This window comes from Meriones unguiculatus, chromosome 1, assembly GCF_030254825.1.
Source record: "Meriones unguiculatus strain TT.TT164.6M chromosome 1, Bangor_MerUng_6.1, whole genome shotgun sequence".
NCBI lineage: Eukaryota > Metazoa > Chordata > Mammalia > Rodentia > Muridae > Meriones > Meriones unguiculatus.
The window spans coordinates 69,369,931-69,393,768 of NC_083349.1; the positions used below are offsets into that span (position 1 = coordinate 69,369,931).

Here is a 23,838-nt window from a genome sequence, read left to right on the forward strand (position 1 = left end):
GGAACCAGAGTACTCTCCTGTACAATCATCTTTCTGACCATTGTCCACCCTTGCCCCGGGAGAGCCTTTCCTTCCTCGGTGGCCTCTTTGGTCCTCATTCACTCTCAGCCTCAAGAGTGCCGCCTGTTCTAGAACCACGTCTGCTACCTGCTATACTGTGCCTTGTCTCATCTAAATTCATATGATGAGCATCACAGAACTGAGAACCTTACGGGAGCCTGAAATCGCAGTAACAATCAGAGAGGGTTTCTAGGTAGAGGGCCCCATTCTTACCCAGGGTGAAAATTACCTTCCCATGAAAGGTTCACAGAGCATACCTGACCAGGAGCCAAAGAAGCATGCCAGATCCAGAGGGAAGACTGAGCCAGCAAGCTGAGCCAAAGCTGGTCTGGAATGAAGCAGTTAGAAAAGAGCAGAGGAGGTTTAGAAAGTCAGGACTAGATAAAGCGATGTGCCAGAAGCCACAGTAAGAAGTTTGAAAACTTAAAATTGTGACATGTGAATGCCATGGTGGAGTTGGCATCTCTCTTACCTGGTTAGATTAGGTAAAAGCCAACAAACAGGTAGGACCACAGATTGAGCAATCTGGTAGGTGTGGCCAGTGGCTTGGGAGCTTTGATGTCCCCAAGAGCCTGCCTGGGGCAAGTCGGCAGTGCAGGAGCTGCTGGGCAGTCTGTTCATTTGGTAAGCTCCCTTTACCCAGCTCTTGCTACCTGCCAAGCACACTTCCAAGCACATTATAGGCACTATCCCAGCCAGGCCTCTCGGCCATGCAGCAGCCAGGAAAACAGTCCATGCCAGAGAGCTGGAGAGTGGGACTTTCACACAGGGAACTCTTAGAAAGATCCAAGAATCACTGAAGCAGCACAAGGGGTATGAGGCAACCAGAGATTAGCAAGAAAACAACCTACACTCCCAAGGTCTGGAGAGAGTCAGCTGGGACAGAGGAAGTAGGATGCCAAGAGGAACCTAAACCAGGGTCACCACCCGAGTGGACTAGGGACTGTCTTTCCTTTCTCAGCACATTAAATACCACCCCGCCTTCCTATGAGCCAAATCCAAGCTGCAGGGGAGCCCAGCCCATCATTTCCTCATTCTATAGAGGACAGCAGGGAAGGAGTCAGAAAGGACCTGATGTCAGAGAGGGAAAGGCAGGACCTGTCCTTCCCACGGCTTCATGGGCTAGGAACTACTTATAAATCTATCTTCCAGGGGGGAAACTGAGGCACAGAGTGACCGTCAAGTGCATGCAGTTAAGGGACAGGACCCTCAGGGTAATTCAGATCTGTCTGACTCCAGAACATATGCCCATAAGTCTTATGAAGCCTGGTAAAGAGGGCTGGGATGCCATGTCCTTAGCCTGAGAAAACAGATCCTTTAATGGAGCCCCCTGCCTGAAGAGCACAGGGCCTCGTCATCCAGATGGAGCTAACTGAAGGACTGAATAGTCCACTGGGAAATCAGAGCTCCCCACTCCCATCATTCACGCACAAGTGCATATACACACTCAGACACACATATGTAAGCATGCACATGCATGTGCTACGTACACATATGCATGCACTTGCACACACATACAGGCACACATGCACCCACACATGCACACATCCGTACACCACACACACACGCACGCACCCATACACAGACACCTGAACAGCGGAATGTCTGAGAGTTCCGTAAGGGCGGTGGAACCAAAGGACCTGCTTCCCCTCCTGAACCTGCCTCTGCTGTAGCCCTCTCTGACCCCAGTTCACCCACCTGGAATGCTGATTGTCTGACGTTCACTCGCTGATTAGAGTATTTGGGAATGAAATAATCTATAAAAAGCTTTAGCACAGTGGCTGCCTGAGGTGGAATTTTCTCGGTGATGGCCATTGTTATGGCCTCCTGAGATGTGCTGTGGACATAACCAGTTTTCTGACAACTCTCATCTCAAAAGAGCTCAGGAATGAGCCTTGAGCTTTGGAAACATACTCCCTGTGGAGTCCTTTGGAGCATAAATAAGGCTCCTATTCTTTTGAGCTTGGATCCCAGCAAAGATTTTTCTCTAAAATTTCAAAGCTCACACAAACCCTTCCGGCTTGTTTCTCTGGGTCAGTCAGGATGGGCTGAGTTACGACAGTAAGTGGCTCCAAGTGTTAAGACGACAGAAGTTCATCTGAGCACATGCTGCATGGATACTGGTGAACAGTTCTACAGGGCTGTGCTTGTGGAGATCACTGAGCCAGCAGGGCAGAAGGAAGCCGTAAAGACGGCACGTTACGGAGTCTCAAGACTGGTGAAAGATAACGTAGTGAGCTCTGCTGGCTTCACCCTCAGGTCGGTTCTGTTCACATTTTACTAACTACATAATCCCACTAAGCATGTGAGGAAAGAAACGACCCACATGGCCTCCAGAACAATCAGTGACAATTTTGGTTGGGCTAATATAATGCAAAGGCCTTAATCTGGAGGAAGAGATGCAGGAACCTCTAAGAAGCCAGGCCATTGCACATGCTAACACAAAGGTGTGTCTTCATCTTCACTGGGCTCAGAATTGCACCTCTGAAGATAACAGAGGTGATGGTACAGTGCTGGTGGGAATGAAAGGGAAGTAGGCATCTTATCCCCCAGAGGGACCCTAGTAGATTCGAACAGCTTCAAAGGAAATTTACACTCTTGTATGAGGTGTGATGGTTTATGGGATAAGTTAAAGATGAGTGAAAAGAAAACACCTTCCCTTGGCTTGACAGCTCATTCCTGAATTCTTCTCTACACACTGGATATACTTTTCTTGATGTCTTCTGCTGGGCCCAGGCTCTCTCTAATTCTACCCTATACACTCTACTTATCAGACCAGGAGCTTAGACATCATTCTGGAGTTCTTCCCATAGCCAACCCAATGTGGAGTCCCATATTGGGACATCATACACATGTCCCCCTCCCCCTACTCGAGCCTAACCAAGCCACCACCCACCATCTCTTATCTGGGAGGCGTAACAGTTTAACCATGGGTCCCCCTGATGAGTTCTCCCATCCTCTGCCTTTACAAGCATCCCCTCCTCACACTATCCAGAATAAGCATTTAAAGAGGCAACACAGGCCATGTCAGACACCCATCTCTGCTCCAACCAATTAAAATTCACTCAGTTATTCATTATATACTAATGTCTTAAGCATATTCTCCACTGCCTGTCAATGTTCCCCTTTACCTAACTCCCTCTCCTCATTTTTTTCTCATCCTTTCTTTGAAATTAGCCACCCAGGCCTCTAGTGCTAGTCTGAATGAGAAGTGGGCCTGTGGTCATGGGCATTTGAACACTGATGGGGTCATTCTGGGAGGTTTTGGTGGCACAGCCTTGCTACGATGTTTCTCATCGCTTGGGAAAGCCTCGCACCACTTCCAGCTTGCCTGGTTAGCTTCGAGTATGTGGCTGAAGATGTGAGCACTCAGCTCCCTGCTCCAGCTGCCGTCCTTCCCACCATGATGCCCTCATCCCTCTGGAACCATATTCCCAATAAACCCTTCCTCCGTTGTGAATTGCCTTGGCTTCAGTGCTTTATCAAAGCAGCAGAAGAATAATTAATGCAATTCCTCAAGAAAGATGCATGTGAACTTCCTTAAGCACACTGCTTCTTCTAACAATGAAGAAAAATGACAGTGGATTTCCTGTCTATATCACACCCCTTCCAGCATCTGGGTCAGCGTTAAGGGGCAATGTAAGTACAGAAGACACTAGGTGTTAGGACCCAGACATGAGCAAGAATACAGGGGGAGGGCTGGAGCCATGGCCTGTCCAAGCCATGAACAAAACCAAGGTGAAGATGAGAGCTGAACATACTTCGGCCCAATAACCATGAAAGCACTTTTCAGATATTTAAAGGAAGAACTAGAAACGGCTAGAGATGGTCTTGTCTTTATCCTTTCTTTCTCAGCATCAGCCTTTGTCAGAAGAAAGAATTTTCATAAAAAGGAAGGTCAGAACTACTTTGCATATTTTCTGTTTCTAATGAATTCAAAGAAAACTGGGACTTCTCTCATTAAGTCTAATTAGGCAGAAGAGCCACCAACAGTCACAGTTTTTTAGCATACTTCTGAGAAAATGTGGTTTTATTATTTTCAAAGATACGGAAAAGCTCAAAGATTTTCTTTTGAAAAAATATATTCACTTGGGCATTAGAAACAAGCTCTGTGCAACTGTCTTTGGCTTTTAACTTATGAATTCTCAAAAAGATGCTTTCCGAAGTAAAGAGTCATCAACCAACTTGTCACTCAAGGTAAAGTCTCATTACACAAATCTGATATAAAGGAAAATGTGAATACAAAGTCAAAACACAGTTGATTAAGTTTTAGTCAAATCTGGTCCAGCTATCACGCATTGCGCTAGAAAGTCACCTCCCAACACAGATACTGGGGATAGGGTTTCCGTTGTCCGGCATTACAGGTGAAGTTGGCTGCAGTTGACTCTCTGCTCCCGCCAACTTGCCACTCGGGGTGAAGAACATGTCCACCCCGCTGCACATTCATTTCTTCTCACGGTACAGTGTGCCCCCACTTATCAATGACTGCAGGTTCACAGTCAAAGGCTCTCACCAGTTCTGTTCATGCCCTGCTACATGTCCAGGAGTCGTGTGTAGATCACACGTAAGAACTGCAGAATGCCTAGTAACTTCAGTCCACAGATAGGCAAATAAATGTCCAGACCAGTGAAGTTGGTTTCTCTCCAGGGTGTTTGTAAGTGAAGTCCTTCCAGTAGTCCATCTAAAGCTCTAGGTCACTTTGCTCATTAACTATCGAACAAATACAACCTAGACCCAAAGTCAATGATTATCTAAAGCCTCAGCAACTGATCAAATCCTGGAATGAATGGAATTTTAGCTTCTCAGAAATAAGTCTTACTTGACTCTTAGCTCTACAGAGTTGGGACAAACCCATGTATGTACTTAGAGTGAATTTCAAATAATGATTATGGTACCTAACATAAAATTGCCTATTTAGTAAATTAACTCTGTGTATTTAACCAGAGTGACTCTCAGACAAATTGTAATTTAGCAAAACAATCAATTGGCTCTCCTTAACATATGACTGGCAAATTTTTATTATTCTAAAACCATGGTGGCATATATATGTATCATGTTGCTAATTAGGAATGTGCTTTGGGATTATGGCAAGGCATATTTGCTGCTCAGACATGTCCCAAAGTATAATTATTCTGAACTAATACTTATAGCCTGACCAATCACATGTCTACATTTTGTGAAGGAATGTTGATGTAAATGCAATTATGTAACTAGGTTTTTTAATTCTATCTATATATCTTTCCTCATTCACTCTCTTCTTTTCATCTGTAAAACAAAGCTAATAATAACATTTGCTTTATACTGTAATAAAAGTAGTAGATTTTAAAAAAAAGTAGTAGATTATTCTCACCACCAAATAATACTATATGGGTGTGGTGGTGCATTCCCAGAACACTAGCACTTAGGAGGAGAGGACAGGAGGATCAGCAGTTCAAGAACAGTCTCAACTTGAAGCCAGCCCGGGCTATACTACATGAGGCTATTACTCAAAATTAGAAATAAATAAGCAAGCTACATATGTGAGGCAAAGACATGCTCTGTTGAAAAACACACATTTGCACATTATTTCTGATATAGGATATGGTATGTGTGAGAGAGAGAGACACACACAGACAGACAGATGTTGGGCTTGAACCTAGGCCTTTGTATATACGGGGCAAGTGCTCTACCACTGCAATATCATCAGGCTGCTCCCCTCCCCCCTCCCCCCCGCACACAGAACTTAATCAGCAAAGTTGCCCGTGAATGGTAATAGGGATGTAGACTTTGTCCAAGTAAAATAATTAGAAGTAGGGTCTTTGGGAAGTGAATAGGGTTATATAAGGCCACAGAAGGGATACCCCATGGTTAGATCCTGGAAGTTTTATAAGGAGGAGGAAGGGATTGCAGATACACATAGCCTCCACGTCTTGCCATGTGACACCACAGGATGTTGCCAGCAAGAATGTCATCACCACCTGTGGCCCCTCAACCTTGAACCTCCAGAACTTTGAACTAAGTAGACCTTTTTTCTTTATAAAATTAGCCTGCCTCGGGTACTTTGGTATACTGACAAAAAGCTGATTTATAGATACCCCAATAAAGGCTTATTTTGAGGATGATGAAGGTGGTGGAGAAGGAGAATGAAGACAATAAAAAGAAAATTCATCTAAACCACAAGAAGGTAGGGATTATGGTTTGAATGAGAATTGTCCACATAGGGTCATGCATTTAAATACTTGGTCCCCAGTGGGTGGTGCTTTGGGGGATGTTCAGGAACCACTGGCCCATGGGGCCTATCTTTTTATTTAGCCCAGCCTCATTTCACCAATTAGATTTCTACCTCCTGATCTACCAAGATGTGAATGAGCTGTGCCACCAGCTCCTGCCATGCTGACTGAGCCCCTCCAGGTACCTTCTCCTCTAGGATGGATGGTATCTTCCAAAACTGTGAGCCTAATCAGACCCTGTCTCCTTAAGTTGCTTCTGTCAGGTATCTTGTCATGGCAACAAGGAAACTAACACAGTAGCAATCTGTCACTTCCAAGTGTTACAGCGGGTATACTGTCACTTCCAAGCAGTGAATACAGTTGCACTCTGTGACTGTGGCTACTATTATTAGCCAATTGTGGGGGCAGTTTGGGTAACTGATGGTATCTGATGCTTTCTTTCAAGCCTCAAACAGGTAAAATATTATCACAAAGGCCCTTCACGCCTGTTCGGTGATTCAGACAAAATAGAAATGCTAATTATAGGAACCAGAGCCATGAATTCTGAGTGGCCTTTGGGGACTAAGCTCTTATCTGGGGGTCTTCTGTTGCTGGGCTTTGAGATTACATTGACTGATATGCTCCTTAAGTGCTCTGCCTGGAGAAGCACCAAGATTCCTGATAAAGACTGATTTCAAAGAGTTACTGGCATTTTCCTAATTTGTCAGGTGACTTAGGGGCACTCTATGGAGAAGAGCCCCAGCAGATGGCTGAGCTCAGTAGGGTGTTGTGATGGGATTTCACAACAGAAGCCCCTGCTCATTCCTGATTCCAACACGGGCCAATGGCAGCAGCAAGGAGCAAAAGATCAGGAATGAGGCCACAGTGCTTGCACTTCTGTCCCATCTCTGTCTCAGATTTCCCAGCTTCTGAGCTGCACCCCTTCCCCAGAGCACAAGCTCTCACGCTCTTTAACCCATCTGCCATTCCTCACCAGTCCTTTGCAACTCTCCTCTCCTGCAGGACCACAAGTCCCCAAGGCCACCTCTTTCTTCTTGACCAGTCTAAGCTCATCTCTGGCTCAGAGCCTCTGTGTTTCTGGTTCCTCCTGCCAGGAACATGCCTTCTTGAGTTTCTGTATGGCTGAGTCATCCTTATTTTTAGCTCTTAGTTCCATTTGCAACTTTCTGTCCTGGGCTTGTCATTCTGTTCTATGTCATTCTGTTTTATTTACAGCACTTTCTATATCTAAAATTAACCTGTCATTTTCTTTTCTTGATCATCATCTGTTTGCTCCTAGCAGAACGAAGCTCAGCAAGGGCAGACTACTGACAGGCATTTGCTATGCAGACGATAACAGTCACCTACACTCACACTTGCTTGATGTGGAGTTAATGACCACCAGAGCTACTATTGACTGAGCACTTACTTGGTGCTAGGAAAAGGGTGTAGGTTTCTATAAATACAGTCTCATTCAAGCCTCCCCGAAAGCCCTCCAAAGTAGGCATTTATCATCCACATTGAGGAGATGTGTTTCATAGAGGAGTTATGCAGCTTCTCCAATGTCACAGCTAACAAGAAACCAAAACCCTATTTGAGCCCAAGCATGATTGACTCCAACACTAAGACTGTAAGTTAGGAGTCAGTGTTTTCTAAAAGAAGGAAGGAAGGAAGGAGGGAGGGAGGGAAGGAAGGAGGAAGGAAAGGAAGGAAGGAAGGAAGGAAGGAAGGAAGGAAGGAAGGAAGGAAGGAAGGAAGGAAGGAAGGAAGGAAGGAAAAGAGAAAGAAAGCCAGATAGTATTTTGGGCTTTGCTAACCATATGGTCGCCTTGACAGCTGATTGGTTCTGCTGTGTGGAAGAGGCCACAGTTAGTACAAGCAAATTAATGGGGCTGTGTGCCAGCACAACCTTATTTACCAAGCACGTGATGGTCAGGAATTGACCAATGGGCTACAACTAACCATTCCCTTTTGAAGTCTTTATTCTATGTCCTACTGGAAACATTAAAATGAGGGGGAAGAGGCTTGGGCAATGGCTCAGTGGGCAATGTGACATCACAGCTTGTCACACAAACATGATGACCTAAATTCAACCCCAGTGTCCACATAAAAATCCAGGCATGGAAGCACACGCCAGTAATCTTAGTGCTATGAAGGTGGAGAGAGTGTTCCTGTGTGTGCCAGCCAGCCAGTCTCACTGAATTGGTGAGCTTAAGGTTTAGTGAGAGGACCTTGTTACTTGTTTCAAGTAACAAGGCAGAAAGTAATAAAGAAAACAACTGACCTCAACATTTAGCTTTGACATACTGTGCACATACGCATGAACACGCAGAATACATGTGCACATGTACACACAGACACAGAGCACATAGAGTGAAAGAAAAGCATCAAGCATGTGATCTGTGTGAGGTAAGTGTCCACAAATACTGACGACAGCAGGCAGGTGAGGGGAGGTGGCCACTCGGGGTTCTCACAGGAATTAGGGCCGAGCGAGTGCTTGCCTGTGCTTGACTGTGGTCTTCCCTGTAGTCTGCACACTTCTCAGAGGCAGCACTGAGGACGGAGCACAGGACACAGTTATGCTAAGTGCTGCCTCTCCCAGCCACTGAGCCTGGACAACTTGGTCCTTTCTGAGCAAGCAAACTTGGAAGCCACAAAGCCGGACCACAGCTCCGAGCAGCACAGAGCATGCTCCAGCTGGCCCCCGGGGAAGCTGGGAACTGTGTGTGCACAGTTGTTTGGTACTTTAGAGTGGTCTCAATGCTGAGTATCAGCTTAAAGCAATAGACTGGTTTACCAGTACCTTGCATCTGGTTTGGACTTGGGGATGGTGAGAGCCCAAAGGACAAAGGATGTGTTTTTACAGTGTTGGCTGGGCATAAGCACTCACCTGGGGGCTGGATCTTAAAGGGCCTGTACTTGGGCGCTCTGCTCAGAGAGGCAGGGAATTGATGTTTGAGTTTGAGTGTGTGCACGCACATGTATGTATGGAGTATATGTGGCATTCAGAGAAGGAGTGAGTGGTGCTGGGAGAGAGTTGTATATGTGTGTATGTGTGATATATGTATTTGATATGTGTGGTGTGTGCGTGCTCTAAATGTGTGAGAAATGTATGGGATGCCTCTGTGATATATGTGTGGTGTACATGTGTGATATGTACACTGTGTGTATGGCATGTGTGGTGTGTATATGCAGTGTACATGGTATGTGTGTGTTGTCTATGTAGTGGGTGTGGCACATGCGGTGTGTGTGTAGTGTTTGTGGTGTATGTGTATATATGGTGTGTGTGGTATGGATGAAGTGTATGTGTGGTGTGTGTGTGATGTGTGTAATGTGGACATGCTGTATTGTGATATGTGCGGTATGTAACTAGCATGGTGTGCGTGTTGTGAGTATGTGTGTGTGGTGTGTACATGGTATGTATAGTGGATATGTGTGATATGTATGGTTTGTGTGATTGGTATATAGTCTATTTAGTCTATATGCATATGAGGTATATAGTATATATGTATAATCCATGTGTGATATATGTGTATGGTATGTATAGTGTATGTGTGTGGTATATCTGTATGGCATGTCTGTGTGGTATTTGTAGGATGTGTGTACATATGTGCCTGTGTGTGTACCTCTGTGTGTCTGTGTGTATGAGTCTGTGTGTATGAGCATGTGACGTGTAATACCTAGCCGCTTCTTCCTGTTAAGATGGATAATTAATTCCCGTCCCAGGGTAGCGCTATGTAATTAGAGACATAGCAGAGAGGACAGTAACTTCCTTGACCCTGAAGAAGCTCTCCCACTCGCAACAGCTACGACGCAAGCTCTCCTACAAGATACCTGTGGGTCTTAGCTTTATTTTCTTTAACTGTTGTGCAGTTTTCTAAACACAGGTTTTCAGTGTTTGAGCAAGAAGGAAACCTCAGCATGGGGGAACCAGTGTCCAAGAGAGGTGTCACCTCTCCTGTTAATCAGTACTCAGGGCCTGGAAACCCCTCCCTAATTGTTCCTTTTCCAAGCTTCCTTTTTTTTTTTTTTAAATCAGTAACGAGTCAGCCTCTTACCTTTCCTCCACCAAACTCCTGAGCTTTTAACCATGTGTTTGCCATATCTTTACTTTTGCAGATAGTGGCTACTGAAGTGTCTCACTTTTCTATTGCTGTGATAAATCACCATGGCCAAGGCAGCTTACACAAGAAAGCATTTAATTTGGCTTACGGTTTCAGATGTTTAGAGTCTATGATGATGGAGTAAAGGAACAGCTGAGAACTCACATTTCAACCCCCAACCACAAGACAGAAGAGAATTGTAAGGCTCATTCGAAACCTCAAAGCCTGACACACCTCCTCCAACGAGGCAACACTTCTTTTTTTTTTCCATTAATAATTTTATTGCAATTAAGTTTTGAAATGATCTGCATTCATTTTGAAAATTATTGAAAGCCAAAGTATAACTTTCCAGAATAACAACATCTAAGATCTTTTTTGGATTACATCATGTTTGACATGAGTGTGGGATTATACTAGATTTCTTAATTTTTATTGTTATTTAGTAGGATAAGCAAAAATCCTCAATTTTATATAACTATAATCTCCTAACTGGTTTCTTTTTTTTAATAATTTTATTTTTTTTCTTATCAGTTACATTTTATTAACTCTGTATCCCAGCTGTATCCTGCTCCCTCATTTCCTCCCACTCCCACCCTCCCTCCCTCATCACCTCCCTGCCCCTTTCCAAGTCCACTGATAGGGGGGGACCTCCTCCCCATTCATCTGATCCTGGTTTATCTTCAGGACTGGCTGCAAAGTCCTCCTCTGTGGCCTAACAAGACTGTTCCTCCCTTGGGGGTGGGGAGGTCAAAGAGCCAGCCATTGAGTTCCTGTTAGAAATAGTCCTTGTTCCCTTTACTATGGGAAACCAATTGGTTACTGAGCTACCACAGGTTACACCAGAGCAGAGGTTCTAGGTTATATCCATACATGGTCCTTGGTTGAATACCAGTCTCAGAAAAGACCCTGTGCCCAGATCTATTTGGTCCTTGTGGAGCTCCTATCCTTTCCCCATCATACTAACTCCCCTTCTTTCATATGATTTCCTATACTCTGCCAAAGGTGTGGTTATAAGTCTTTGTATCTGCTTTGAAAACACTGCTAGTTAGAGTCTTTCAGATGCCTTCAGTAGACTCCTGTCATACGTTCAATGCACATCCTATCTGTCTTTCTAAATGAGGATTGATGAGGCAACACTTCTTAATCCTTCCTAACCAGTTCCACCAACCGGGACTGAGTACTCAAACATGAGTTCATGAGGGCCACTCTTATTCAAACCACCTCCACATGATGGAGTTATTCAACTCCACCAGTGTGGAGTTGGGTGGGCAGGGAAGAGAAGAGGTGGGAAATATCTGGAAGGAGTTGGAAGAAGAAAAAAATATGGTCAGAATATATTGTATGAGTTTCAATAAACTCAGCAAAAATAGTATAGATTAGTAACTGTTTTCTTTTTAGTACTTGATACCAACAAGAACATGTTATCAGTGCTTTCCATGTATAATATTACTTAATTTTCAAAATGTTCTGAGCAATGATAGACCTCACCATGGGCTTCCCAGCTTTGATGGGAATTTGAGGTTCTGAAAGGAGACCTGGGTTCAGCAAGATGGGCCAAGGACGGGGGTTAGATGAGCAAGTTGGCAAGACTGGGGTTAGATGAGAACTTATTTTGTTAAGAACTGCTCTCTCCAGAAGATCCCTAGAGTCTTCCCTCAGTGCAGAGAAACACAGACTCACAGTCTTTACCCTGAGGCCCTTATTACTTAGCCACCATGACTCCCCACGCCAGAGTTCCAAACACCAGGGTGGTTTCCCCAGAGTCAACACAACAGCCACCATGATGCCCAAGGCATGCCTCTGCCTGGCCACACTTAGAATTCAGGGGAGGTGGTAGCAGTTGGTGCCCAGGAGGAAGAAGAGGTCTGGTAGCACCCATAGAGGGAGTCCTTGCTCTCAGTGCCTTCTCATTTTCATACATAAGTAAGCAGCCTAGGTTTCTGCAATCTCTGCATCACAGAATCTTCTTCAAAAGAAACTGCTTTGAGGAAGGCCCAGATCAACAATCTGTTAATGCACTTCTTCACGCACAAGACTCAAGGAAGAAGAGTGTACGAGCAGAAAGATGGGAGAACTGTTGTGAAATGCTCTATGGACTTAGTGTGCTGTTGTACGTGTGCAGTTGTAGTTCCTTGGACAAGATCAAACCAGTTAAGAGCTTCCAACATGAGCCATGTGTGGCAGAGCACACCTTTAATCCCAACATTCAGGAGGCAGGGGAAGTCAGATCTCTGTGAATCCCCAGGCCATTCTGGCCTACAATTTAGTTCCAGAAGAACCAGAGATACATAATGAGACCCTATCTCAAAAAGAAAAAGAAAGAAAGAAAGAAAGAAAGAGAGAGAGAGAGAGAGAGAGAGAGAGAGAGAGAAAGAAAGAAAGAAAGAAAGAAAGAAAGAAAGAAAGAAAGAAAGAAAGAACTGATTCTAGCACTAAGCTGGGAAGAGCTCCCAAGGTCTTACCCATAACTGAGAAGCTATTGGCAGTTGCTATTTCTGCTATTTGGGGGCAGAGGGTTAGGGTCCCAGCGATAACCCCATACCCACTCTCATCTGGGTGGCACTAGCAGTACTCTGTGGGGAATAATTTTTTTTAAAAAAGAGATGCAGTTGACAGGGGAAAGATGTGTTGAGGGGAGCAGAGGAAGTCAGAAGGAGGGAGCTGGGGTAGATGTTATCAAGAAACATTGCACGCATGAGTGAAGTTTTCAAAGAATGAAGATGATACGATGTCTTAACTACAAAAATAAATAAAAAATGAAAGCTGCTTGCTCAGGTCACATACCTGGTTGCTGTCACACCTCAGTAAGAGCACCACTGATGCCTTCTACACGGCTCTGGGCATGCACCCTCCAGCTGCTACACAGATGAGTGCAGTGGGGAAAGCTGTGCTGGAGAAGCAGCCCAAGAAAGTCCACCACAACTGTGTCAGCTCCCCAGTCCAGACCTGCTCTGGAGCAACCACTCAAGGAAGTTTCCAGAAGACCACAGTACAAGACCAGGAAGCAAGCCAACATCAAGCTCTCAGCTGCAGGCTTTTGCTGCTTCCTGCTCCTCACATTCCCACCCCTTCCCTTCCTCTGGTTGCTGATCAACTACAGTACTGAAGTTAAAAAAAAAAAAAAAACTTCTAATAACTAAACAGGCAAGTTAAAGATAGTACCAGTCAAGGGCCACACAGTTTTTAAGTAGAAACTTCCAGAAAGTAGTTGTCTCAAATATAGATTAGTACTTTTTATTGCACTATCCCCAACAGGCCCCATCTTTTTTTCCTCCCACTATGGTACATACCAAGAGATGTGTTGAGTCCAGAGGGAGAGATGTGGGCCGACAGCAAGAGAGAAGCATCTATCAATATGAGGCACAAGTCCGACTCCAAACAGCTCTCAGTCCAAGTGTGAATTTTTCTATGCAGTTGCTGCGGCACAGCCAACCTTGCACACGTGGCTAAACGCCCGTCACAGACCACAGTGTGAGAGCTGCCCACTTCAAACAGCGCCAACCCAGAAGCATGACCACAGTGTGAGAGCTGCCCACTTCAAACAGCGCCAACCCAGAAGCATCCAACTGCAGCACAGTACTTGGATACTACCACCTAGATTCTTGGAATCTGGGTCTCCCGGTATGTACTTTCCCTCTAGCACTAGTGAGTGAGGGTTGCCAAAGCTCTGGACCAGACTGAAGACAGTGAGATAAGCAGATGCCTGCCTCCATGTGTACCCAGAGCAGATGTAAAGACACCATGATTCCCAACCTCAGCAGGTACACAGAGGACCCAGCCACCCTAGGCAGGTGCCGGCAGCCTTTACCGCCATCTCTACAGCAGCATCTAAGAGGAAGCTGACGACCTGGGTTAACACAACTCCTTTTATCTTGACCAATAAAAAATTCAGAAGCCTGATAACATAGGGGTACCAAGGGCTTTTATTTCCATTACAACTGCTGTCTGAGATGGGTATTTTCCTTTTAGAGTTTCATGAGTTTGGCCCAGAAAGCAGATACTCAAGGCATTAAACATACAGGAGCCTGGGACTCTAAGAAGACAGTAGATTCTCTTTAATGGTCTGACTGCCACAGCTAGCTGAGTGTCATAGGAAGTGATAAAATTCAGATTCATCGCTGCCACTCAGCGAGCCTGGGACACTATAGAATACATTCTTGGGAGCCCTGCTGGGCTTGGACATGGGCATCGACCTCAGTGATGAGGCAGCACTTGGCTGGACGAGACTTACTGGGATACCGGGATACAGAGACAAAGGCAGACTTGGGGGTTGGGGCTCAGCTGCCAGTAGAGCATTTGCCACTTCATATGAATTTCTGGGTTCAGTTTGCAGCACCCAAGTCAAGGGCTGGATGTGGTGTGCACATGTGTGATGGGGCCCGGGGGCGGCACAGACAGGTGGATGCCAGGAGTTCACTGTCCAGACAGACTTGCTTAATTGGCAAACCCTAGGTCCTAGCTAGAGGCTCTGTCTCAAAAACTAGGTGGATACCACCTGAGGAATAACATTTGACCTCGGCCTGCACTTCACCTCCTCACACTTAAACCTGCACACACGTGAACAAACACACACACATACAAACACATGTCTTGTAGTTTTATCCTTAGTTTACTGGAAAAGGCATCGCCTGTGTGGATCTGAGAGCCACTAAATATCGTTGGAGAAATTGCTGAGCCACTCAACTGAGTAAGAAGATAAACCATGACAAGGGCAGAGAAGGGAAAGAAAGTCAAAAGCAGGGACTGGGCTGCCCTGTGAACACACTGCCCTGCTCCACATTCGCGCTCTGCAATGTCACATTCAGTTCCTGTTAATGACCTGCCACCTCTTCTCGGTTGTGAACTCCTTAAGTGTGCTGACTCTGCCTTGTTGATGAGTCCCAGGACTAACTAGAGGTATATCGGGATGTTGGCCTCCTAAAGGGGCGCTGAAGAAGCAAAGAACCCAGAATGACGCTTCTCAGACCCATGGTATATTCTCGGTTATCTAAGGGTGACCGCTGTGCTGCCTGGTGTGGAGGTACCTCAGCTGACCCAGCAGGCTCACGCTAAACATCAGTGAACAGGACAGTTACATGTGACTCAGTGGGGAGTTTTCTGGGGTCAAATCTGCTGCAAGGTGCTTGGCACGTGTAAACAAAATCTCAGCATCTCTTGTAAGTCCTTGTGGAGACCCATCTAGGAGCAGCGCCAGGGGACAGGGAGCCAGCCTTCTGCTACTGCTTTCCATTGTCAAGGCTAACGTTCCCATTTCCTCAGGCCCTGGTTCTTCCAAGTTGCTATTTGGAATTGACTCAAAATAGTTAGCATTACCAGCAGGGTCCAAGATTCCTCATCCATGGCAGCCACCCATCCTCTGCAGAGACTCTAGTTCAAGGGTCCACAGGAAAACGGGTGTCCTGGCCCTGAAAGACTCAGATGGAGGGGCCTATGTGACCGGTGGTGGTGGTTTGCTTTTGTTTAGCTTGATTTGTTTGTTTGTTTGTTTGCTGTTTTGGGGGTGGGGAGGTTGACTGCTTTGGATTGGGGCAGGACACTTAAAGCCCAATACACAGCCACACCCCTATTCTGGCTGGAGACAAAGCAAAGCTTTGAAGTGAGGTGCAAGACACTGCTGCTGCTGCTGCTGCTGCCCTGAGGCCCCCAAGAATGGTGACAAAGTGCTTTCATGGTCACAGCCAGCCTAAACCTCCAGAATAATCCACATCTGAAATTCAACTGAAGAACTGGATGGCCCTGAGGTGGGTGATCAGGTTCTGGGAACTGAGTGTTGACAATGGACTCTCCCCTTACAGTGGTAATGTCACTTTCTTCTCCAGAGTGGAGGGCGAGGTGGCCGCCTTGGGGAACAATGAGCCTCTGGGCTGCCCCAGGAAGTGCTCCTGGTAGAGTGTTTCTCTGCACAGCGTCTTTGTTCCTTTCTCAACATTTGATCCTCTGAGTGCCCATCCCGAGAGCACTTTCAAATCCAGAACACAAGTGCGAGTGTTCTGTGCCTTGAAATGACAGTGCTGATCCATCCTGCCAGTAATTGTTTCCTGCAGGCATCTGTGGCTAAAACCTCCAGGCCCAGGGATGTCCCTTTCTCACCTGGGGCCCAGGAAGCAATGGCCAGGGATTGATTCATAGACGGCTAAAGGTAGAAGTGAGGCCCCAGGTAGAGAAAAGGAAATGGAGAGCACTGATACACTGCCGGAGACTAGGTGGGGGAGGGTGGGGGAGGGTGCAAGCTCCCTACAGGAAAGGTAGGAGGACGATAGAGGCTCCTTCGGCATTGTCCAGGAGCCAGGGTTAGCAGCCTCCTTTCATCACCTCCCCAGCCACTGTTTTTGTCTGGAAAATATGCTAACCAATTTTAATAAGTGTTGTCTCTAAGGTCTTGGCCTGAGAGCTCATAACAGACGCTGGACAGAGGCACACGGTACTCCTAGGGCAGGCCAAGTAGGTAGCTTTAGGAGCACGCATGGTCAACCAAGGAAGAGGCCGTGGGCCATCTCCTAATTGTCAGCTCACACCTCAGCCCCAGGGCTCCTGTTCTCAGAACTGCCCCAGCAGAGAGTGGGTGGGTTATCACCCAAACTGTACCTGTGGGATCTGAGGGAAGGGGTGCAGAATGCTGCCTGCAGGAGGACATAGTTACCGACAGATCGAAAGGGAAGTAGTTGTCACTGCCAGTGGGAAGAAGGGAGTAAGTGCTGGCAAGGGTCTTCCCGGAGATGAAGTTCCCCCTGGAACAGCCTCCCTCTGTCAGCAGAAACAGGAGAGAAAAGCACCAGAAACAGTGACGTGGCTCTCTCTTGCCATGTGCTTGGACATGGGCCAAGAGCATCTCGGCTGTCAGCATAAACAACTCGGTCTTAGGGACCTCTCAGTCCAGATTTCAACTCTTATTCACAGACTCTGAGCCCCAAAGTGAGTGGCACCACTGCTGCATGCAGGCTGAAGCGAGCGTGAGGCGTGAGACGTGTCAGTGCTGTGGTTCACCAAACAAGCCTTGCGAGCCTGGCGCCCACTCCCTCGTCCGCCTCTTTCTTTGTCCGCTCCACAGATGTAAATGGCCTATTTGTTTGTGTACTGCTTTTAATGCCTGGTGTAACAGTCAGCCTTAGCCTACAAAAGGGCACCGGTTTCTCTGCTTCCCTCTCTACTCTGTTCCTTGTGCTGAAAACACAGTAAGTCTGTCACAGAATCTCTTTCTCAAAGTCATTTCATGAAAGAAGTACTGTGCCCATTTTACAGATGGGAAAACCAAGGAAAAACCTAGGATTTGGTTACAGATATAAATGACCTATTCACCCCTGTTATGCTATGATTTTAATAAGATTAACCTAATAAGAATAATCCCTTAAATTGAGGCCTTTTGTATAGAAGCCATATATACCAAGACCATTTTCCGGGAGTAGAAGGGATCGTGATCCCTTTAAGACTGAGGGCAGCTCAGAGAGGACATCTTCAGGGAAGAGTATGCTCCCACGAGCATGGTAACCTAAGCAGGTGCCGGATCTGAGAGCCAGGGAAGAAAGGGAGGCTGGAGACGCTCTACATAGATCCTCCAGTGAGAGGGGACACAGACAGGGCAAGATTATCTGCCTGACAGAACGATTGCAGGGGGCCAGGCAGCGGATGCTGTGAGACGGAAGCCAAGGGTGCAAGGAATGCTCACACGGAGCGACAAAGCTCCAGGCTGAGTCTAGACCGGCCTGATGTGTAGTCCCAGCTCCAGCTCTAAGCAGCGAGCACAAGGTGATTGCTAACCCCCCAATCTATGCAGGAGAACACTGAGTCACCAGAGCAAAGCACAGCTGTGAGACACTGAGCATTCACACTGGTAGCTGGTTCACTTCAAAGCCAGATGCAAAATCTCCCTCGGTCTGCAGAAGGAAGTGAGGGGGGAAAGCACTCTATGGGGAAGCTCAGACCCCAGAACATGCCATCTGGAGGTCTCTGCCCACTTAACCACCGTGTCCTCACAGCCACACACCCATATTAGCCTGCTGTCACTCATGTCTGTTTCTTGACTCACTCTGTGCCATGAAAATAAGGGACTCTGACATCTCCATTTACTGCCCTAAATTGTGCGTAACCCTCAACTTACAGTCTGCCATCCCCTACAAGGCTGTTGTGTTTCTTCCTCAGCCCATCCTGAAGGCTGAGGCAGCCGGTGAGACACACTTAGAGGAGTATTAAGCAGAGAGAAGGTTCTCCATCAATGCTAGCTACTATGAGCAGTGAGAGTACTGCATATCAGACAGAGTGCTGCTGCAGAGCCTGGCTGCCACGCCCAGTCGACCCTTGCAGAGCTGTCATTCTGGCACCAGCACTGTGTCAGAAAGGGGCAATCACAAGACATCCTGGGGTAGTCTAGGAAGTTCATCAGAGCCGATGGCCTTGAATGCAGAGAGAAGATCCCCTCAACAGAGAGAAATCTTCCTAGCCCTTGGACTTGACCTGGCCCAGGATCAGGGGCAGAGGGAGGGACTTTTAAGCAGAAAGTGTTAAATGTGGTGCAGTATGTCTATGAAGGGTCATGGGGCTCAAGTGCCATCCATTGAGCAAGACAGAGAAGAAAAGGAGTGAGGGAGAAGGCGAGCACAGCAAGAAGAACCTGGGGCGGCCAGGCCTCGGGAAAGAAGGAAACGCTCCCCAGATGACAGAGAAGAATCAGCGAGGTGAGCCATGGCTTGTCCTCTGTCCCTCAGCCATGTCCCTTAAGGATGATGAGGGGCAGGATTCACTCTAACGAGCACCGCAGCTCTGTGACTCTTGTTCCCAGAAATACCAATGGGGTCCCACAGAAGAAGCTCCTGGGGAACCCACGGGTGGAGAGCAAGGAGAGACCACCATCGCTGTAGAACCATAAGCAATGGAGTGATCCCCTCCTTCCACCTCAGACAACAAAGCAGGACAATCCAGATCCAAATGTTTGAAAACTGTGACAACAGGAGAGACACCTGGGTGACTGGGAAAGGCTATCTGTGTGGCAATTCCTATTCCTATGATGATGGGGGAAAAGGGACTTAAGAACCCCAAAGCAGCTGGGCATGGTGGCACAGGCTTGGAATCCCAATATTTAGGAGGCAGAGGCAAGTAGATCTCTGTAAGTCTGAGGTCAGCCTGGAATGCACAGTAAGACCCTGTCTCAAACAAAACCCAAAGTAGCATGAAAGAATTCTTTCCCACCCAACCACTAAAGTAAAATGGCTTTCTTTGTTTTAACAGCATGTCCTTTCTTCCTCAGCCATCTCAAGGTCCACCTAACATGAGGTCCTTTCATCTGTCTTCCATCCACCCTGGAGCCTCAGCTCTCGTCTGTAGTAGCGCTTCACCACAGAGCACTCTCCCAGGCCCAGATCAGAAAACACCACTGCACTGGTGAGATGGTGGCATGGGAAGAGCCAGGGCATGTGCAACACGGATCTGAGGTAAAATGGGGACGAATTTTGTCCCAGAGCACTCAGCTCAGCACCTCTCCTCTCCTCTGCTCCTTTATCTCACCCAAATGTGGACCCCAGGATTTGGATTCTGATCACTCAGCATAGCATCTGAAACTCAATTCCCATTTTCAATCATATTTAGTGATGTTTCAAGTGAAAGCCATTGACTTTTCCTCTGAGCTGCGGTGACAGATGGCAGATGTCTAAGGAGTGTGTAGACCTCAAGAAGAATTGCCTGAGGTGCAAGCAAACTCTTGCAAAAGCTATATTAAAAACCCCCTCTGCACTCCACCCGAGCTACCAACAACTTCTTTCCAGGAGTCTGCTTCTCCTTAGACCTGCCTCTTCCCCCTTCATCTGCCTGTGCTGTGTTCCCCTTCATGTCCTTCCCAGACTCATCCCACCCCCCGTGTCTAAAGCCATCATACCCTGAGAAACTGATCCCTGTGTCCCCAGTTACTCAAGTACCTGAGTCCTTGGTGTGATGTCTGAGGAATTATTTCCAGTCAGTTGATTAACAAAGCTGTCCCAGACAGCCTCAGAGGAGGACAGCCTCAGGCGTGGCTGGTTTAAAAGCTCCTCCAAAGGCCTGTCTGAGTGGCTGGAGGCCGGAGGCCTTCAGGTGCTTTGCAGTAACCCCCAGAAAAGCACCGCAGGCAGCAGCAAACACTCTCGGGATGGTTTTGCAACAGCAGAGGAGGAGGAAGGCTCTTTCATCAAATAATAACCAGCCGGAGATAAGGCCTGCTAGGCTGAGCTTGGTCAGCCAATCGCAAGCTTCAGAGCATGAGAAGAGGCAGAGCCGGGCTTCTGGAGCCAGTTTTAGGGCTTGTTACAATTTAATGATGCTGCACGGGGAGGGGGGAGGGTTGGTGTGTTTTCTTGGCTTTGCCTGGTGGGGATTTTCTAATGGGGGAGCAAAGCCCTGTGTTCAATAGCCTCATTCTCCATGGGGGCGGCTGCGCTCGGGATCCCAGGGTCACGTGGAGCTCTAGGCTTGTGGCCTGGCTGTGTCTATGTTGCCAAGAGTTCTTTCTCACTGCCTGTGGAGAGCTGGGAAAGAGACAAGTGGGGCTGAGCAGCATAAGGGGGTCAACAGAGGGCAAGCATGTTTGACACTGAGTATGCAACTCCCTGCTGGTCGCGCTGATGGGGACAGGGAGCCTTGGTGACTTGAACTCACTCCTTTGAGTTCAAGCTCCTGCACCATTTCTAGTTGGTGATAACTTTCCTATTCGTAGTGATGGGGTCTTCTCTCCATCTGCCCAGCCTTTTCAGCCACCATTCTTTCCCAAGGTATCATTGACATCCGGTAAAGAAGATGGTTTGGGGCAGGGGATGGGGGTGTCAGCTAGCCTGGAATTGCTTAATGTCCTTGCATCCTGGCAGCCCTATATGGCCTGACTGCTAAATGTAGGTGGACTTCCCCCAACTCTATAGAAATATAAGCCTTTACTGATATTGAACATTGGAAGGAAATTAAACAGAGCCACTTTGTTATAGCTATTCGTTCAACAAGTTTGACCCCTGTGTTAGTGGCCATCCCTGGAGATACAAAACTGAGGCAAAGCTGGAGTGGCTCTCTGCCTTTATGACACACACACACAGAGAACATTTCAGGGATGGAGAGTTCATTAAAAGGGTCCTTAGCGAAAGAGAGGAGCAGTCAGGGCCAGTGAGGAGGCTGAAGATGTGGGCCTGTCTAAAGAAGACAATGCAAAGGACCCCCACAGTGTCCCAAGGAATTGCCTGCAGAACTAATGCTGAGACAAACTAAAACTCAAATTTGTGTCTTCATGTGTGGGGGTGGCGTGGAGGGAGCATACATATGCACAGGGATGACAAAGTCAGCCTCAAGTGTCTTCACTTCCCTTCCACCTCCCCTCTTTACCACATCCCCCAGAAGAAGCCTCGCTACGCTCTATGCAATCCCTAATCTGCTTGGATTCTCCTCTCCTGGACATTTTCCATAAGGGTTGTCATAAATACGTCACCTTCATGCTTTGCTTCTTTTGCTAAGCATAATGCTTTCAAAGCCAGTATACTTCTTTTCCCCTTTATTGGTGAGAAATTTCCATCCTATAAATACATTACAATGTGCTAACCCACTGACAGAGAATGTTTAGCTACTCTGAATAGTGGTGGTGGAATATTCATGGACAATTGTTCTCTACCTTTTACTTTCAAAATCACAGGAGGAATAAGAAAGAAGAGCATGTGAGAGAACCAGCCACGGAGGGGCTTTCCCTCAGCAGAGGTACAGCAGCACCATAGCAGCCTCAGAACATAAAGGCCTGTCATACATTTCCTTCCACCCCTGTCAACATGGAAAGACAGACATTTTGCCATTTCAAGGAGGTGGTCATAAGAAGCCAGAAAGTGTGTGTGACTTTACCAAAAGCTACTCATCCAGGAACAAAACCACAAGCTCCACATCCTTTCTATTCAAGCTCCTCACACAAACATCTTATTTATGTCCTGTGTCAGCCTTGGATCTTAGGATGCGTATAGCTCAAGGTGAGAAAAACAAAGATGACTCTTTTAAAGTGAACGAGGAAGCAAAAGGTTGATATTGTGGCTGAAGGTTTTTACACAAAGCTAGTGGGGATGAAATGCCGTGTCTTAAGGCCCAGAGCCAGCAGGCCCACTGAAGACAGTGAGCATCTTACCTAGACACAGCTGGCCCAGCTTGTCTTCTTCCCAGCAGCTGGCTAAGAGTGGTGTCTCCCCAAATGTGTTGGCTGTTCAAGAAGGAGAGATAGGGACTTTGGGTGAGTGTCTATAAGTTAGGGTAAGACAGGCCGAGGGTGGCTGCGTGCATAGCAGGGAGGTACAGAAGTAGGTTTGGGAATGTGGAAGTCTGCAGAGACAGGGGAAAATAACAGGAGAGAAATCAGAGAAAGTATGAAGAAGGTTACACTGGGAGGATGGCCAGTATCCTGGTTTGCCTGTGGCCAAGAAGGGTTGTATCCTAATCCTTGAAGCTATTGGATTAGCAGCCTGGTCAGATATGCCAGACTGAACCTTGTGGACAAAGTCAACCAGAGACGGCCAGTGTGGTAGCTGGGAGCAAGAGCGTCCTGCCAGATTGTCCTCAGCTGTCGAATCCCAAAGCCCACATCCTGGCTCTACTGGCCACCCCAATAGTAGGAGGAGAAAGAGCTCCGTGGAGAGAGATGAGGCTGAGCTGCCCATTGCTTCTTCAATACCATAGGTTATGATGGCTAATAAAACTGCATAACTTGGCATGCAGAATGGTACTTGAGAGGCCCTCAATGAGAGCCAGTGGTGTGGAGGCAGCTCAGGCACAGGAAAACCTTTAATGATGTAGACACACTACACATGCCTGCCTAATGCCAAATGGGAACATTTCAAGCTTTTCTCTAGGGTTCTTCTTTGACTCCCTAGAACACCTTGTTCCTGCCATCTAACTGAAACATCCCCATGCTTTTTTATTATTGTCTTTGTCATCAATGAACACCTTTTTGCCTGCACCAATATGCACCCTTGGTATTCCCAGCCAGAGCACAAGCTCCTTAGAGACAGGAACCATGGGGTAGTCTTCAGTCCTAGCACAGAGCCTGGTTGAGGATGCACAGGGAATAAATGATGGATGCCACAGCAGCTGCAAAAGGCCTTCTCTGATCCCTCTTCAGACCACCTGCTACCGGAGCACAGCTGACTGACAGCCCTACCCCTTTGGGTCCACCATGGCGTTCTGCTTAAACTGATCCTGTTCAGTGACTGAACACAGAAGTGAAGAGTCAGCTCTTCCCTGTCACTAATGTGTACACATGTGAGAACACACACACATAATTAAAACTGAAATGATCAATTTTTAAAATATAAAGTTCTATAGACTGCTCGAAGGCATAGTGGGTAGCCTTTGGTGCAAAGAGCCCAGTGACAGGTCTTTGAAGCTTTGTGGACCACAGTCTGTCTGTGACTGCTCAGTTCTGCCACACAATGCAAAAGCTGCCCAGAGTTGTGCATGAGCGAGTATGACTGCGTCTCAATAAAACTTTGTGAAAATGAGTCTCTGCCACTGTGTGA

General features: G+C 47.0%; 1 protein-coding gene and 1 long non-coding RNA gene across 5 annotated transcripts in view; one reads left to right on the forward strand and one right to left on the reverse strand.

Annotated features, from left to right (window-relative positions):
* Window positions 1–20,570, reverse strand: part of Gpam (glycerol-3-phosphate acyltransferase, mitochondrial) — a 60,511-nt gene extending 39,941 nt beyond the window's left edge. For 2 of the 3 annotated variants that reach the window (XM_060391192.1, XM_060391178.1), the window contains exon 1: window positions 20,254–20,570. The gene's annotated coding sequence lies outside the window, so the exon portion shown is untranslated. Of the gene's footprint in view, window positions 1–13,135; window positions 13,288–20,253 lie in introns of those variants that run through there. The other variant, XM_060391189.1, reaches the window with a different exon arrangement.
* On the forward strand, window positions 15,891–23,793 carry LOC132656447 (uncharacterized). 2 transcript variants are annotated; one of them, XR_009594213.1, is made up of 3 exons: window positions 15,891–16,092; window positions 19,590–19,773; window positions 21,981–23,793. It is a non-coding gene; the product is annotated as an uncharacterized LOC132656447 (long non-coding RNA). The 2 variants fall into 2 exon arrangements; XR_009594210.1 differs by lacking the exon at window positions 15,891–16,092 and adding an exon at window positions 18,713–19,020.
* The last annotated feature ends 45 nt before the right edge of the window (window positions 23,794–23,838 follow it).